This window comes from Pleurodeles waltl, chromosome 2_1, assembly GCF_031143425.1.
Source record: "Pleurodeles waltl isolate 20211129_DDA chromosome 2_1, aPleWal1.hap1.20221129, whole genome shotgun sequence".
NCBI classification, from domain to species: domain Eukaryota; kingdom Metazoa; phylum Chordata; class Amphibia; order Caudata; family Salamandridae; genus Pleurodeles; species Pleurodeles waltl.
In genome coordinates, this window is record NC_090438.1 from 286,009,778 (window position 1) to 286,026,113 (window position 16,336).

Genomic DNA, 16,336 nt, shown 5'->3' on the forward strand with positions numbered 1-16,336 from the left:
GAAAGAGTTGTAAAACGAATAAAGATAAACATCCCACAGGGTGAATATCTAGGATTAGGAGGTTTCTCATACTTAACCTTTTTAAACAATGTACACATTATAGGATGCTCATCTACTCACGTACTCTCAACTGTCTGATTAGGGTGACAAGACGTCCCGGTTTTGCTCGGACAGTCCCGTTTTTTTAAGGACTGACCTAGTGTCCCCACACTATTTGTTAAAACAAAGACATGTCCCGGTTTTTGACAGAGGGTCGGATGAACGTGCAAATGAATCACAGAGTTGTGCAGGTTCACGTTTCATCAGGCCCTTATCACACCAGAGACACAGTTTAACATTTGCAGAGTCACCTGCTGTGCTGCCTCGCATTATTCAAGCAGCACAACAGGATTTAATGAGAGGTGAATAACGTCTCCCTAAAGCCAGGACCAGGCTCAACAGTCAGACCCTGGAGCTTCTGACAGCGATGGGGGAGGGGACGTTATCATATATCACTAAACGACACGTCATATCTCTCTCTCTCTCTCTCTCTCTATATATATATATATATATATAGCTGAATGATGTGTCAGCATTTAGTCCTATTTCTATGTTTGTGCCCATCTCGGTTTTTGGTTGTGAAAATCTGGTCACCCTATTTCTGGTGCTCTGCTGAAATTGCAGACCTGTAGTTATTAAGCATGCTGTAAGATTTCTTAGACGCTGCCAAGAAGTTCAGAACACTTGTAAGATCTCAATAAACAAGATCAATGTCCCTTGCCTCACACCACTTATACAAGACACCCCGTGCAGACTTGTACGTAAACTCTAATTGCACCTTTTGCCCAAGACACTCTGATATATTTGGAAGCTGACTCTGAAAGATCTAGCAGTTCTGAGATGGTCCAAGCCACCAGCATGCTCATGCCTTCCATATCAGAGGATTCACAATTATCACCCTTGCTGAGTTTCTGTGTACTTGAGAAACACACATGGGGATCACAAGAAAGGTGGAAAAGCAAAAAGATCAGCCCTGCAGAAAGTCATCTTAGTCCATACTTCTGAATCTGGTCCCCAACTATATTAGCTCAACTGAATTGTCCGTCTTGAACATATCTATTTCAGTGGGCCCCCACAATTCCACTGTGGCCCTGAAAACCTGAGGGTGCAACTGCCAACCGCTGCTGTGTTACAGACTCTTCGAATATCAGTCCGCCAGCATGTTGGATGGTGCATGTTGGATGGTCTTAGAAGATATTCTGCCATCAAGGAAATCCTCTGCCAGAGACAGAATTCTCACAGCAACCTGGTTAACTCTATCAAACTTGAAGGCTTCCACTGCCACAGAAACTCCACGTAATTCCTGTGATGCTGGAATATTGTGACTGTCAAAATAGTGTCTTTTAAATCCAGATGTGCCATCCAATCCAGTGGAGGCAAAATATCCCTGAGACTGTCTACTGTCTCTATCTTGACATGCCGTTAAAGAACATACTGATTCAGGTCTCTCAAATTTATTACTGGTCTGATTTTTTTCTTTTTCTGCAGTAGGACACTATTGTTGACAAAGTCTTCTGGGTGCAGCCCACATAAGATTTTGCCCCTTTTCACAACAACTCCTGAACCTCAAAGGGGGAAAGGGAGCGCACTGTCTGTCACACCAGCACACAATTAGCCCAGATGCACTGTGGTAAATGCAGTGCATAATAACACTTACTTTCGATGAAAGTCTTTAGTATTCACCTGGCTGGTGCAGCCAGTGCTCTTCATCGCTAGGCACATATTTCTCGATATTTGTCCTTTTTCAGTAGAGAGTACTAACTTAAATGTGGAGGTGCTGGCAATGCTGCCCACAGTCCTCATGGTATTCTGTACCACTCCTGCACAGTTGTGGCTGGTAATTTTACGAGGGGGGGGATTACACAAGCACACATACCCCTCACTCACAACCATTCATTCACACATGCACTCGCACACCCACATACAACACTCACTAACAAATATACATACATTGATACATGCACGCATGCACCAAACATAAAAAATAACTTACCTCAAGAGCTGCAGCTCCATCAGGGAAGCCTCAGAGGTCCCAGCAGGATTGGGATAGCTGCCTTTCCTCATTGGCTGACATAATGTCAGCCAATGAGGGAAGGCAGCAGTACCAAGCCTCGGAGGTACAAGGAGAGTTGGCACTGCTGCCTTCCTTTATTGGCTGCCTAAGATACGGTACACGTCAGGAAAAAGATAGTGGAGCGTGGCCCCTCGGCCTGTACGGACAGGCCACTGCTGCTCGACTGCAACCAAATCCTTGCCTTCTTGAGAAAACCGCATAGGCATTTGGGCTGTTGTCTGCAGCAGGGTGGTGTAAAACTCAGTCTGAAACCTCTGAACTATCTGATGTACCCATGGATAACTTGCAATCCCATCTCAACAAAGCACAAATTGAACGAATCAGCCTCCCATGTTTACATGTGGGGAAGAAAACACGCTTAATTCGAATTCCCCATCCCTTTGTTTGATCCTTACTGACGTCGAAGCAGCCTCCCCTTCTTCTTTGCAGGAAAAATGTGGGTCTAGAGTACTGAAACTATTGCCTGAAGGGGTAGGGTCTGAAGAAGGCTGCGCGGCTGGTGAAACAACCCACAAATCTGCCAACCTTGGGAGGGACCCTCCCGGGAGGGACCCGCCCAAAAATGCTCGCAAGAGAAGAATGGGCCTTGCCTAAAGATGTGAAAGTCTGAACATACAGTCCAATTTCTATTGTATGATCATTCCCAAAGAGGAAACCGTGGTTGTTACTTGGCAACTCAGAACTTGCAAAATCCTCCAATTTTGGGTCTATGCGTAACAACAAGCTCTTACGCCTCTCTGATCCTCACTCAAAGTTTTTGCTTGCTCAGCCAAGCATAGCATCTTGGCAGTAGGACCCAAAGCTTCCAGTACCTTGTTGTGGCTTAGCGCTGGTACCCTGTCTACCCATTTTCTGGGGTCCTTACCCCCATGCTAAGGAGGTTTACAACTTTAGGATCCAAAAGTGGCGCCATAGCTGCCTTATCTGAAATCACCAGCTTGGGACATTCAGCCCTTTTTTCATTCTTGTTACCATATCAGAAGAGCTCCTAATCTTGTTGTTCCTATATACATATATATACAATATCCAAATTCATCCGTGCCCCCCACACCAACTTGTACATATATATATATATATATGTACAAGTTGGTGTGGGGGGCACGGATGAATTTGGATATTGTGTAAGTCCAGGCTCAAACATTAGGGAGACCACTGCATTCATGATCCAATAGGTTCATCCACAGATTTAAACTTTTTTGCAACATTAGTTGCCCCATTATCATCATGACACAAGTTGTTAGGATAGAAATAATATTTTCATCACCAGGCATATCACATGGTCTCTTAACTTGATTCCCAGGAGCACCCAAAGATGAGTATGGCTGATTAGACCAAAAGTCGTCCTTCTGTGCTGTTGAACCGGCACCACATTTTACATTCCATATTCCTGAAAGGGATTCCATTGGGATGTGCTTTGTTTTCATCATTCGCTTGCCACCTTGACTGCCTCCCTCCCTTGCTGTTGAGGATTACTCTTTGCTGAAGGTGTTTTGATTTGTTTCTTGTTGGGCAGATGTTATGTTTATAAATCCACAGGGTGTTGTACCGTCACCAAATTATTTAATATACTTGTGTTTTAAATATATTTAACTATTCAGAGCCACATATAACATGAATACACTTTAAGCTTTCTTTCCCCTAGAAATAATGAGACAATTCAACCCAAATCTTATACACTTACAAACTGAAATAAGAAACATTTCACAGGTCAACAAAATATACATTTCAGCCAGGAAAGAGCAAAAACGCTCCACCGACTATTAAACACAGTCTCTATTACAGTTGAAACCAATGGCCCAAACCCTGAGCCTAGTGCTGCCAGTACAACGCGTAAGGAAAGCCCTCTACCACGGGAAAATCACAAATCAAAATCTGCAAGGGAAAGGTTACTTCACCCGTGCGCCTCTCTCCTTAATTGTGTAAGCAAATAAATCATGTAGGTGAAGTGAGGCAAGTGAACCAGCCGTGTAGCAACTGTCAGGCATATAAAAACTTTTAACATTGCACTGCCAGGCAGATCCAAAATATTCCCAATCAACCCAAAGCAATGTGAACAATATAATTAGGTTCTACAGTAACACGCTCAGTCTAAGCACAAACTAATGCAAAAAATGCAAAAGCATGCAGATCCGGTATAGATCGCAGGCAGCAAAAAACAGAGGAAGTGTTGTTCAGAGCCACGCCTATTTATAGTGTTTGATGTCTTTCTTTGATGTAATGCTTCCTGCTTGAGATGCAGGCTGGAGGGAATGTGCTATATAAACGAGGCAGTAAAAAGAGCTCGCATAACAGAGCCTCGTGTCTTGTAAAAAAACATCATCGGTGTCAGGTGTGGTAGACTAACTACTTAAACGCAAACAAAACAAGACAACACAGCTAAAATGAATTCGTTTGTTTTATGGAAACTAAGGACTGCAAATAGGGTTCAGGCGCCAGCCCAGGACAAGGTGACACAGACTTTGGACATAGTAATTAGACAATGAGAGAGGCATACACAAGCACCCTTATCGGGCTGCACTCTGTTTCACCTGGTGACGGTGGGTCATTCAATCTTACTATAATTTTTGACATCAACGTTTAATTCAAAGTAACAAATGTGTCACAAAAAAGAGTACTAAGTATGAACCTTGTTCTGATATGATGGCCCCTCTTTTTCAGTGCAGCTTAGAAATAAATAGCTAAACGTTAATCTGGTTCGACCAAAAGTAACACAAACATTTGCAATGCAATGGGTCTTGCATTTGCTTGAGTTAGAGCTATAGGTGTTGTAAATTTATAACTGGACTTTCCTTGCCACATAAACTGGTCAACCCTGCCTCATAATTTGGTCTTTTCCTGCCACATCATTTCAGTGGCCCAGCATGTAATTAAAGCACTTCCATTTACCTTCTTCCTCTCTCTGCAGCCAAACATTAAAATATTGCCATTTAGCATCCTAATTTAAATCTGCCATGCTAATTCCAATAGAATAACACTTTCACCACCCTAATCATAATAATAATTTTCCTGATAAAACACACCGCTACAACATTGTAAAGGCAAAAGACACGACTGGCAGGGTTGCAGCGCAGTGCTGTGTTTCCACAGTGTGTGCAATTTGAATGCCACTTTTTTGTGTGTTTTACCTGATGTACTAATTTAGAGCATTATAAAGAAGCAGTGTACAAGGATTTGCAGAAATTCGGTTTAATTGATATTCCAGAGGCAAACTTCCTCTGAAAATCCTTCCAGATGGGTGAGACAGAAGTGAAGGAGCGCACCTCCAAGGGCAGCAGACCTCAGCATCTGCATTTGCAAAGTGGCTGAAAAATAGCAGATTGGAATAGGGCCAGGAGCGGAAGCATCACCAGTACATAAGATTGGTGCCTGTTCTCCCATATACACACAGGTACCACACACAGAGTGCATTTTGTCCCTTAAGGATAGCTTCCACTTTACAAATGATTGCAGAAAGCTTTTTTGCAACCACTTATCCTGCAGTGGTTTGCAACCGCACAAGTAGTTGGAAAACACTGATGCACTTCCTTGCGAGTAACACAAATGGATGAGGGGTGCAACTTTACAGCCACATTTGCGTGAATCGTATGGAGTTACATGTTTACTTTGCCATTCGCAAAGCCATATACTGGTTCACAATGTCACATTAGGATATTACTGTTCTATTTTTTTGCAAAGCCAATTTGTGTGTGCAGCATTTGTAATGATAAAATTACTTTTCCCATCGAGCTCTAAATTATGTCAATAATGTTCTCTAGTTATCACTTTTAAAAGTTCTAGAAGCTCACACAGATAGTGGAAAGTAGAGGTCCTTAGTAATAAGAAATGTATAAAACCACTTTCTAAGACTTCAATTGTAATTTTATCATTTTTTATGCCTGTTGTATCCTTCCATAATACAAATGAATAATAATCCCTTCGAGTTTGTTGCTGAGAAATGTGGTGTGCCCTGATTTAAAAGCACTGGAGCTCTGCTGCTATCTCTTACAAATGAAATAAGTGCAGGTACTGAGTAACTGATACTACCTCTGCATTTAAAGTACTGGTTATGGTACCTCAACTTAAATGGCCACATCGTCTGTTGAATCTATGAGGTGTTTTCTCGCTCTCACGTTTGATTACAGCTTGCTGGGGATGGCAGGCAATGTGATCCTTTTCAAAGAGCCACAGTCGCCATGAGCATGAGTGCGAAGGAGAGACACAGAAGAAAAAAAAGAAGTTTGCTCACATAAGACTTAACGGCAATCTTGTAATTATCTATGTAACAGGGTCAGTCCACCAGGTGGTAACAAAGCAGCCTCAAGGCGGGACGGAAGTAAAGCATTTACCAATGACATCAAGTGATTTCTGAAAGGCAAGCCGACAAACGAGTGAAAGCGATGGGTATGCGGTGGGCGTGGTTAAAAGACCACAATACTTACAACAGGTCAGGGCGCTTGCATGCTCGACCTAAAAATGAAAAACAATACAGGAGGATCCACATTTGTGCTCATGCCCGTCATTGTCTAGCCATCCAGCCCGTCCCTCCTAAATACCCAACCACCTCTCCAGTCCCACCATACTCGCCTAAACTTGCCCCCTTTGCTGTTCACAGTTCTACTGTTTGTTTTGTTACACTTGGTTCTCTAGCCACTGCAGTTTACCCTATTACAGCACGCTATCACTGTGTCACATGACTGCATTGTGCCCCGACACTGCCCTATCACCATGCGTTGTTGCTACAGTTGCATTTGCACCCTGCCATTGCCTCTGTCTCCTGCAAGGTGCCAGTGTGCTTTACTTTGATTTACTTCTTCTTTTTACTGCTTATTTACTGTGGTTGTGTCCTATGAGTACGCACTGCGCTCATCTCTTGACCTGCCCCTTTGAGCTGTATGTAGAAATATCTTGTTCGTATCATGTTCTTTTGTGGAGGGTTACAAGAATTGCCAAGCGCTGGCAACATTAGTTTTGAAGGTCTTGATAAACAAAATCTGGTACATTTTTGGTTGAGTCTTTAGCAGTACGTAAATAAGGCTGTAGTGTATTTTGCAAATGTTTTTACAGAACTGTGTATTTAAGAAATTAATGTATTTCATATGGTTTATTTTAAACCTCAGTAAACTTATAAAAAATATCAATGAGCTGTAGGTGACAATGTTTTTCTGGAGGGAAAGAAAGTTGAACATATGAATGCATATTTCCTGATAATTTTCAACTTTGAGTTGAAACGCTGGCTCGCTGCGAAACCTGACCTTCCCTAAGCATCTCCAAAAGTGATAGGAAACAAAACTTTAATATGATCAAAAGAAATCGTTACACTAGGTGATGCAATTTCCACACATGTTCATCTGTGCACTGTATAGTTTTATTAGCAAAACTGTATGTCTGTGCAAATGTAATGGTCATTTCAGTTGAAGATGTGTTGTCTGTAAAGGCAGGATGCTACCACACCCTGCATACTCCACTGTACGCCACTCCACTCTACTCTGCACCACCCCACTGCACTCTACTTTGCCCCACTTCGCTTTACACTACTTCACCCCACCCCACTGCACTTCACTCCAGTCTGCAGTACAACACTCCTCACCACTGCAGTCTACATTACTTCACTGTATTCTATTCTTCTATGTACCACTCTACTCTGTGCCAATGCACTCTACGCCACTCTGCTTTACACCACTGCACTCTTCGCCTCCGCACTTTAAACTGCTTGAGTCTAGGCTATTCCAATCTACTCTGCACAACTCCACTGTATGCCACTCTGAAACACCACATTTTACACCACTGCACTCTATGCCAGTACACTCCACTCCATGCACTTTATTCTATAATACTCAACTCTTTGCCCCTACACTCTACGCTTATCCACTATACGCTACCCTAATCTATTTTGCACCACTGCACTCTACATCACTTTAGACCAATACACTCTATACCACTGCACTCTACCCTGTGCCACTCCACTCTACGCCACTTCACTCTACTCTGAAACAGTCTACTTAACGCCACTGCACTCTGCCATTCTCCTCCACTCTGCACCACTCTACTATGCCACTGCACTCTACACCAGTCTACTCTAAATCATTGCACTCTACAGCAATACACTATATATCACTGCACTTTACTGTGATCCACTATATGCCACTGCACTCTACACCACTGCACTCTGACACTGTACTCTGCAACACTGCACTCTCAGCCACTGAACTCTATGACACTCTACTCTTTTCCAATGCACTATATGCCACTGCTCTCTATGCCGTTGCACTCTACTCTGCACCGCTGTGCTCAACATCACTGCACTCTACGCAACTCTACTCAATGCTACTTTATATCACTGCATTCTGCGCCAGTGCACTCAACACCAGTGCACTCTTTGCCACTCTACACTATTATACTCTACGCAACTCTACTCTGCATCACTCCATTCTACTCAGCTGTACTCCCCAGCACTCCATGCCACAGTACTCAAAGCCACTCTACTTTGCAAAGAAAATTAGACTTCCTTGAGGTTTATAGCAAGCAGAAGTTGCTGAAAACAAACCTGGACAAAACAAAGGTGGTGGTCTTTGGGAAAGGAGCGAACAACTTTAAATGGTGCTTGCATGCCCAAGAGGTGTAGGTGGTGAACTCCCATAAATATGTAGGGCTATACTTTAATATGAACTTAAAATGGGATACCCATATGGGGAATGTCAAGCAGAGGTCCATGCTGCAAGCAGGTTGTTTGATCAAATTTAACCAGAGAAATGGGTCCTTACACCACTAATGAAGGAGTATAAAGGCAAAATATCCCCTCTAGGGCTATTTGGAGCAGAGGTACTTGCTCTTGATCCCTATCCCGATTGGGATCTGTTGGAGGGGGTCGTCCTCATGAGGTTGTTGTCGCTGCCACCTGGAACCATGGTTCAGGGCATAAGGAGGGAACTGAATCTGGTTTCCTCGAACTTGCTGGCGAACCCCTGTGTTCTGAAATGTCTCAATAAGCTACCGGATAATAGCAAAGCTGTAAAGGTTCCTAGGTTATGTTGGGAAGAAATTTGGTAGCGAAAGGAAGTGGGCAAGGGAAGTAAGAGCCAGGATAAGAGATTTCAAAAGATGCAATCTCTTTGGGGTACAATTGAAACTTGATCCCATTTTCCCAGTAAAACAAATCTGAGAGATTCTCTGGGAAAGGTTGGTGGTTCTTTGGACCTGGCTTATTTGAGGAAAAACCCTGTATCAGCTTCATATTAAATACTCTTGGCCAGCACACAGTCTTTCCCCATTTGGCCCAGCTACCAGACCCCAGGTTATGGGTTGGAATTTTAAAAGTGAGAGTGGAGTGTAACCCAGTTTTCTCGACCCCAAATGGTGTAATGTTTTCCGGGAGAGTAATGGATTTTGCACGTCCTCCCTGAATGTAAAATACTCCTTGCTTCATGTACTTGTGGACTGTGTTTTTTTATATTCCTGCCCGTATCAAGTTTTTGAGACCTTTACTTTTCAAATATCAAACGCTTTCAAGGTTGGAGGCAATGAGGCTTCTATCTGAAGTGTGCTATTTTGATGTACAGTAGTGATTGCAAATTGTATACTTACTGCTAAACAGAGTTTTAAGAATGAGTTAGAATAAGCTGTGCTGCCCAGGGGAGTTTTGTGGGTTTTAAGCTGATTTTACACTGTAATTGTCTTATTGTTTTTTTATAGTTCTAGAATGTTTTAAGTGGAAGTGTCCCAATAAACTTCTTTCTATCTTACCTTACCTTACCTCTACTCTTCACCACTCTGTGCCACTGCACTCTGTGCCACACTACTCTACTCTGCACCAATGCACTGTACGCCACTCTGCTCTACTCCACTCTGCGTCACTGCATCCTGCTATGCATCATTGTAATCTTCGTCACTAAGTTTTACGCCACTGAATTCTATGCTGCTTCACTCTATGCCACTATATTCTGCAGCACTCTATGCCAACATACTGTATACCAGTCCACTATACTTTATGCCACTTCACTGTACGCCACACTACGCATCTCCACTCTATGCCACTCCAATATACAATACTCTCTGCCACTCCACTCTACAACACTCTGCTCCAGTCTTCTCCATTTCCCTCTATGACACTCCATGTCACTTTTCTCTATGCCGCTAACTTTTAGCCATTCTGATCAGCAGTTATGCTAGTGTAAAACATGGCTAAAACACATTGAGAAAGCCAGAAGCCCTTGCATAAGCGAGGCCTATTAGCTTTGCTAATGCTTGTTTTTACAAGATTGTTGTGCTAAATTTATTTTTTCCTGCATATTATTGTTTGTAATTATGTCGTACAATAGGTTAATGGGCCATGACATGTTTCTTGTTGACTTCCACACTAGAGGAAACTTCTCCCCAGGTGCCATGTTCTGTGACTGGGTGTGTAAGGAACCCACTGGAGACAAGTTCCACTGCAAAGACACATAAAGCTGTATGCATTGGATGGAGTTAGGTGGGAATCCGATTTACGAATACTGCAGAGCTAGTGTGCTTTTCTGTTACTGATGCTTGAGTGGAAGGCCAAAGAAGAAAGAGAACCTCATGCAGTATCTGTTCATGGCTGATGTCTTGTAACATGAATAGATCTTGCTACCAAGAGCATGAGCACTGTCTCAGGAGCAGTCCAGCAGACAGCATGACTTATAAATGTCTTTCAGTATCACACCACACATAAAAGTAGTGCAATTTCTAATATACATTAGAGAAGTAGTTTAGTGGCACAAGGTTTCTTAGGAATTGCGAACTTGTTGAGGCCGCTGAAACTTAAATGTTGGTAATTGGTGTAAGATTTGCCAAGTGCTCGATCTCCAGGATGCACGGGTATTTACTGATCATTGGACTGTCTTACTGAGTGTGGTGTTGGTAGAACTAGAAAGACAGGTTTGTTTCACAAGTCGATTACGTCTGGAAGGTCGGAATTTGCCCAGTGTACATGGGAAGAAGTCTGATTGCTTTCTTCTGCACTGCACGTGATTAAAAGCAGTCGCTTCACTTGTTACTGGAGACAGAATTTGTGTGAGGCAGCAGACGTGAGGGTACATGTTGAAAGATACACAACTGCACTTCTTGATGCAACTTTAGTACTTTCCTTATTGGATTTTGTAGCATTCACATGGTTCATGTTAGAATTATCCTCGCCTTTTAGTCCCTAAAAGAATTGCACATTTTGTTAATAGTAGTTAGGAAAATTTACATTTACCTCGAAATTCACAACTGATTTGCTGTGCCATGTACTGGACGGAAACTATCCTGTGGACACCAAGGTGGTAATGGGCGGTTTGCAGACCGGTAGTCATTTTTGCGCAGGATGGTATTGTACAGAGAAAATTGGATGGATGTGTGCCTTTTTTTGGCAGCAGTGTTGTGGCTCCACATGTAGTGTGTGTCAGGCCAGCGAAAGAAGAACCCAAGTTGGTGACAGCAAGGATTGGAGCCACTTGTGATAGAGCCGTCTTGGGTGCTTGACAGGGTTTTGTAGAAATGCACTGCAGCGTTTTAAAGCTAGTATCAGTGACTCACCTTTACATTCCGAAACCTGAAGTGTGTCTTTAACCAGGTTGCTGTGTGTATGCATTTACTCGCTCTGTCATGAGCGCTGTGTATGGGTGTTGTGAACGGTGACTCATTTATTGCACAGAGGTGTTGGTAACTAATAGCCCGTGACTAGTGCAGAAACATGTAGGGTGGACGGAATGGGGAACAGGTAGCACTGGCTCCTAGACGGCTCCACCAGTTGTTCATGTTTCTCTATGTTTATTTTGGATGGCACTTCGGCTTGCTGGGCTTCTTCGGCAGACTTGTAAGTCCGTCTCTACCTCCAATGTCTTCCGCTTATACTGGATAATGACATTCACACTTCTCTTGCTTCCTGTGTTGCCATTCCTTCTTTTGCCACTGTGATGTTTGTTTCTTCATACTTTAGTTAATGTGCTTCTTCAAATGACATTACCGAAATAAGCACTGACAAGTACAGGACACCCAAAGTGAACAAAATCTATCTGTCTATCTATCTATCTATCTATCTATCTATCTATCTATCTATCTATCTATCTATCTATCTATCTATCTATCTATCTATCTATCTATTACCCTGTTATCAAGTGGCAATTGCTACTAGATAGTTATAGTTAGGATCTAGTTTCTATCATAAAAGCATTTTTTGTTTTGATAAATCTTCACAAAACTTTCCCCCAAAATACGACAATCACTTCAGCGTTTGTCTTGAAAATTTCGGGGTGATCCATCAAGAGGGGGCCAAGAAAAAGGGGGGATCCCAAAACGCTTTTCCACATTCATTTTTCCATAGGGATTTTGAACAGGAATAGCGGGCGAACCACTGGACAGATTTACATCAAATTTGGCAGAAAGCTATGTCGTGATCCAGAAAGCGACCTTTTTGTGATTTGGTGTGAATTCGTTCAGTGGTTTTCTAGTTATTAAGTGGAAAACATATTTGTATATATCGAGACGCTGATCCGTTGTGACTCCTGCGTGGAGGTTCGCGGTACCACATGACGGAAGCAGTACTCTGATGGGCTGGCCGCAACCTGTGGAGAAAGTTGCGGCCGCCATTTTATGAACCAGTGCACAGTCCCAGGGAATGAAAATAGGGACTGAAAACAATGAAAGTGGTCAGGGTAGACATACTCAGACCCCATGGGAGCTAATAAAGGGTGTCTGAGGAACACCTTATTAGTTTAAAAAAGATAAAAAAAACTTTTTGGGGCCCCAACGGTGGAGTTTTAACTGCGTCGCGGTGCTCAGCGCAGCCCCCGTGTAACACCTGCCAATATAAAACAAAAATATACATTTACTCACTCACACACTCATGCACCCACTCAGTCTAACACTCACTGATAGATATATATATATATACACACACACATACATATGTATATATGCATTACATCACCTACTGGCAGTCGCCAGTAGATAGTTATAGTTAGGACCATGTTTCCATAGAAAAAGCATTTTTTGACTTGCCTATATCTATGGCACAGTTTGACGAATCTTCAAAAATTTTTGCAAAAAAATGTTGCAGTAATTCTTGTTAGGCCCGGAAAGTTTCGAGATGATCTGCCGAGCTGGGGCCGAGAAAAAGGGAGGGTGAAAAAAGTTGCGTTTCCCATGTTAATTCCCATAGGACCTTTAGACACGTCTACAGCCCGAACCACTGGGCGGAATTACACCAAATGTTGCAGAAAGCTAGCTTTCGGCACGCGGATTGATCTTTTGCTTATTTGGAGTAAATCCATTCAGTAGTTTTTAATATATTAAAGGGAAAATACATTTGTATATCTCTGGCTGCAAATATTTTGTGACTAATTCGCGAAAATGTGCACATTTTCACGAATACGCTTGCAAAAAGAATCGCTGTAATTGGCTGACCACAATCTGACTAAAATGTAGCAGCCGCCGTTTTATTGCACAGGGATACGGTTCCCGGGGGTGAAATTCCAAATTGAAAGTGGCATAAGAGGTCAGGCCGAAGGTGCCCTGATCCCATGGGCGTGATATAGGTGTGTTATGGGGTAAGATATGGGCTTGAAATAATTGTGCGTCGTCACATGCAGTATTCATGAAAATTTGTGAAGTTTCACGAATTTCTCGATTTATTCACAAAATATGCGCAAATATGAAAAAAAATGAAAGAAAATCACAGATTCATCCATACACTAATTCATTCACTCATACATTAACTCAGAGACTCAGACGCCCACTCACACACCCACTCAGACACTCATGCACCCACTCAGATACTTACTCACAGATCCACTGACAGAGAAAGGCCCCGTGGCCAACCTGCACTGCGCATGGCCAAAGGCTGTGCATGGCACAGAGTTGGGTGGTTACAAGGGCTTGGCTGCAAGGCACCTCCCTGTAACCTTTGTTTTTTTCATTGAATATATAAATATATATATATAATTATATATATATATATATATATATATATATATATATATATATAATTATATATTCAATTTGGTTTTTTTCAATGTATATAATTATATTTATATATATATATATATATATATATATATATATATATATATATATATATATATATATAATTATATATATATATATTTATATATTCAATGAAAAAAACAAAGGTTACAGGGAGGTTATAGTTAGGTTCTGAATTTACTCGTAGAAAACCATAGAAATTCAGCAGTTATAGTTAGAATTATTTCAAGTAACTATAACTCATGTCCAAAGCTAACTATAACTCACGCCCTTGCCATGCACTGCTAATTACCCCAGATATTACATCACTCATGACATCTTCTATGGCATCATTGATAATATCACTGTAACATTTGCAGTAAAATTATTAATGAGAAATTTTTATGGTTTTGTACGTATATATATTGTACAAATATACATATAAAAAAAAATAATAATAAAAAAAAAAAAAAAATATATATATATATATATATATATATATTACAAAGAATAGTTCCTGCTGTTTAGCTGACAGAGCCAGACGAATCCAGTGCATGTTTACGAGCGCAGGACCCGTTAATAATTATACAATGAAATTATCCAAACTACGGCACTCTAAACAACCAATGATTTATTTACTCAAGGCTGTCACAGTCTTTTATAGAAAACAATTTCACAACTTGCAAAGGCTACGTGTTTCGACCATTGCGGTGTTCTTCATCAGCCCAAATAATTACAGAGGCCCCCTCTCCCTTAGAAAATATACCCATGGTTTCCCTAGACATAGAAGACATGTCATTATGTAAAGTGAACACCACCAATATATATCCAAAATATCATTATCACAAAATGTTTTTTTTTTTAATTTGTTTCAAAATTTTAAAGACTGTTTAATAAACATTTACGTTTTTAACAAAAAACTATATCCAATAGTCTAATATAGTAATCACCACCATTTTGGCCAAGTTCCAAAATGTGTTTCTTCAAAGGGAAAATTGTACTTCCCACATATCGAAGCCCACATGGGACGCATTTTGGAACACTGGCGAGCCATCAAGAATAATGATGTTTCTTATCAGGTGGCTTGCCACTGTAATCTGATACCTCAAGGAAGAATTTAAGTAATGTTATTTTTTGGAATTGACAGGGTACAGCTAACTCCAAGAGGAGGGGACAGGGAATGGATTCTGAGAAGAATGGAATCCAAATATATAATTCGACTCAATAGCAGACATCTGTGGGGATTAAATAAGGATGAAGAACTTTATGTCCACATCGGGTAATCTTTACATTATGAAAATAGTGTGTGATTTAATTTAAAAAGGAGTTTTGGATCATGTTGATGTTAGGCTGGTTTGTGGGGGAGTAAGTATGACTTGCGTTTGTTTGACAGCTCAAACTCCCAAGTTTAGTTATAATTTGAGTGTTTTAATGTGTTTTTGTAAATTGAGAAATTGTTTAGACTGCAACATCTTCATGAGTTCTAGTGGCCACTTGGCCAAAATGGTGGTGATTATTATATTATGCTATTGGTTATAATTATTTTGTTAAAAACTTAAAAGTTTGTTAAACAGTCTTTAAAAATTTGAAAGAAATTTAAAAAAAGCCCACATTTTGTGATAATGATATTTTGGATATATATTTTGAAAATAATTGAGATATTATTATTTTTGTTTGATTGTATTTTGATTATGATTTTGATTTATATGGGGTGTTTTTGAAATTGTTCCAAGGGTGGGGTGTTGTGGCGTTCACTTTACATAATGATCTGTCTTCTATGTCTAGGGAAACCATGGGTATATTTTCTAAGGGAGAGGGGGCCTCTGTAATTATATGAGCTGATGAAGAAGACCGCAATGGTTGAAACGTGTAGCCATTGCAAGTCGAGAAATTGTTTTCTATAAAAGACTGTGACAACCTTGAGTAAATAAATCATTGGTTGTTTGGAGTGCCGTAGTTTGGATAATTTTCGTTGTTGTATAATGTTTATATCTACATATATACTGTATATATATATAAAGATTCACTGAAAACAAACAAAGGTTACAAGGACAATATAGTTAAGCTCACTTTTCAATCTTTCAACACAGCAGCTACACTGACTGTCATATTAGTTTTGAAAATTTCTGGAAGATTCCTCAAACTGTGCCAACGTTATTTCCAAAACAAAACATGCTTTTCCTATGGAAACTAGGTCTTAGCTACAAGTACCTACTGGTGACTGGCAGTAGGTTATATAAACCACTTTCTTTAAGGTTGACAACAATATATTTTGTGTGGAAA

At 40.9% G+C, this 16,336-nt stretch overlaps 1 protein-coding gene across 2 annotated transcripts in view; it reads left to right on the top strand.

The window, feature by feature from the left end:
• MOSPD1 (motile sperm domain containing 1) overlaps nucleotides 1-16,336 on the top strand; it is a 158,820-nt gene that overhangs the window by 4,343 nt on the left and 138,141 nt on the right. Inside the window, exon 1 of one of the 2 annotated variants that reach the window (XM_069212488.1) lies at nucleotides 15,211-15,332. The exons of the other annotated variant lie outside the window; for it this stretch is intronic. The gene's annotated coding sequence lies outside the window, so the exon portion shown is untranslated. Of the gene's footprint in view, nucleotides 1-15,210; nucleotides 15,333-16,336 lie in introns of those variants that run through there. 2 annotated transcript variants of the gene reach the window in all.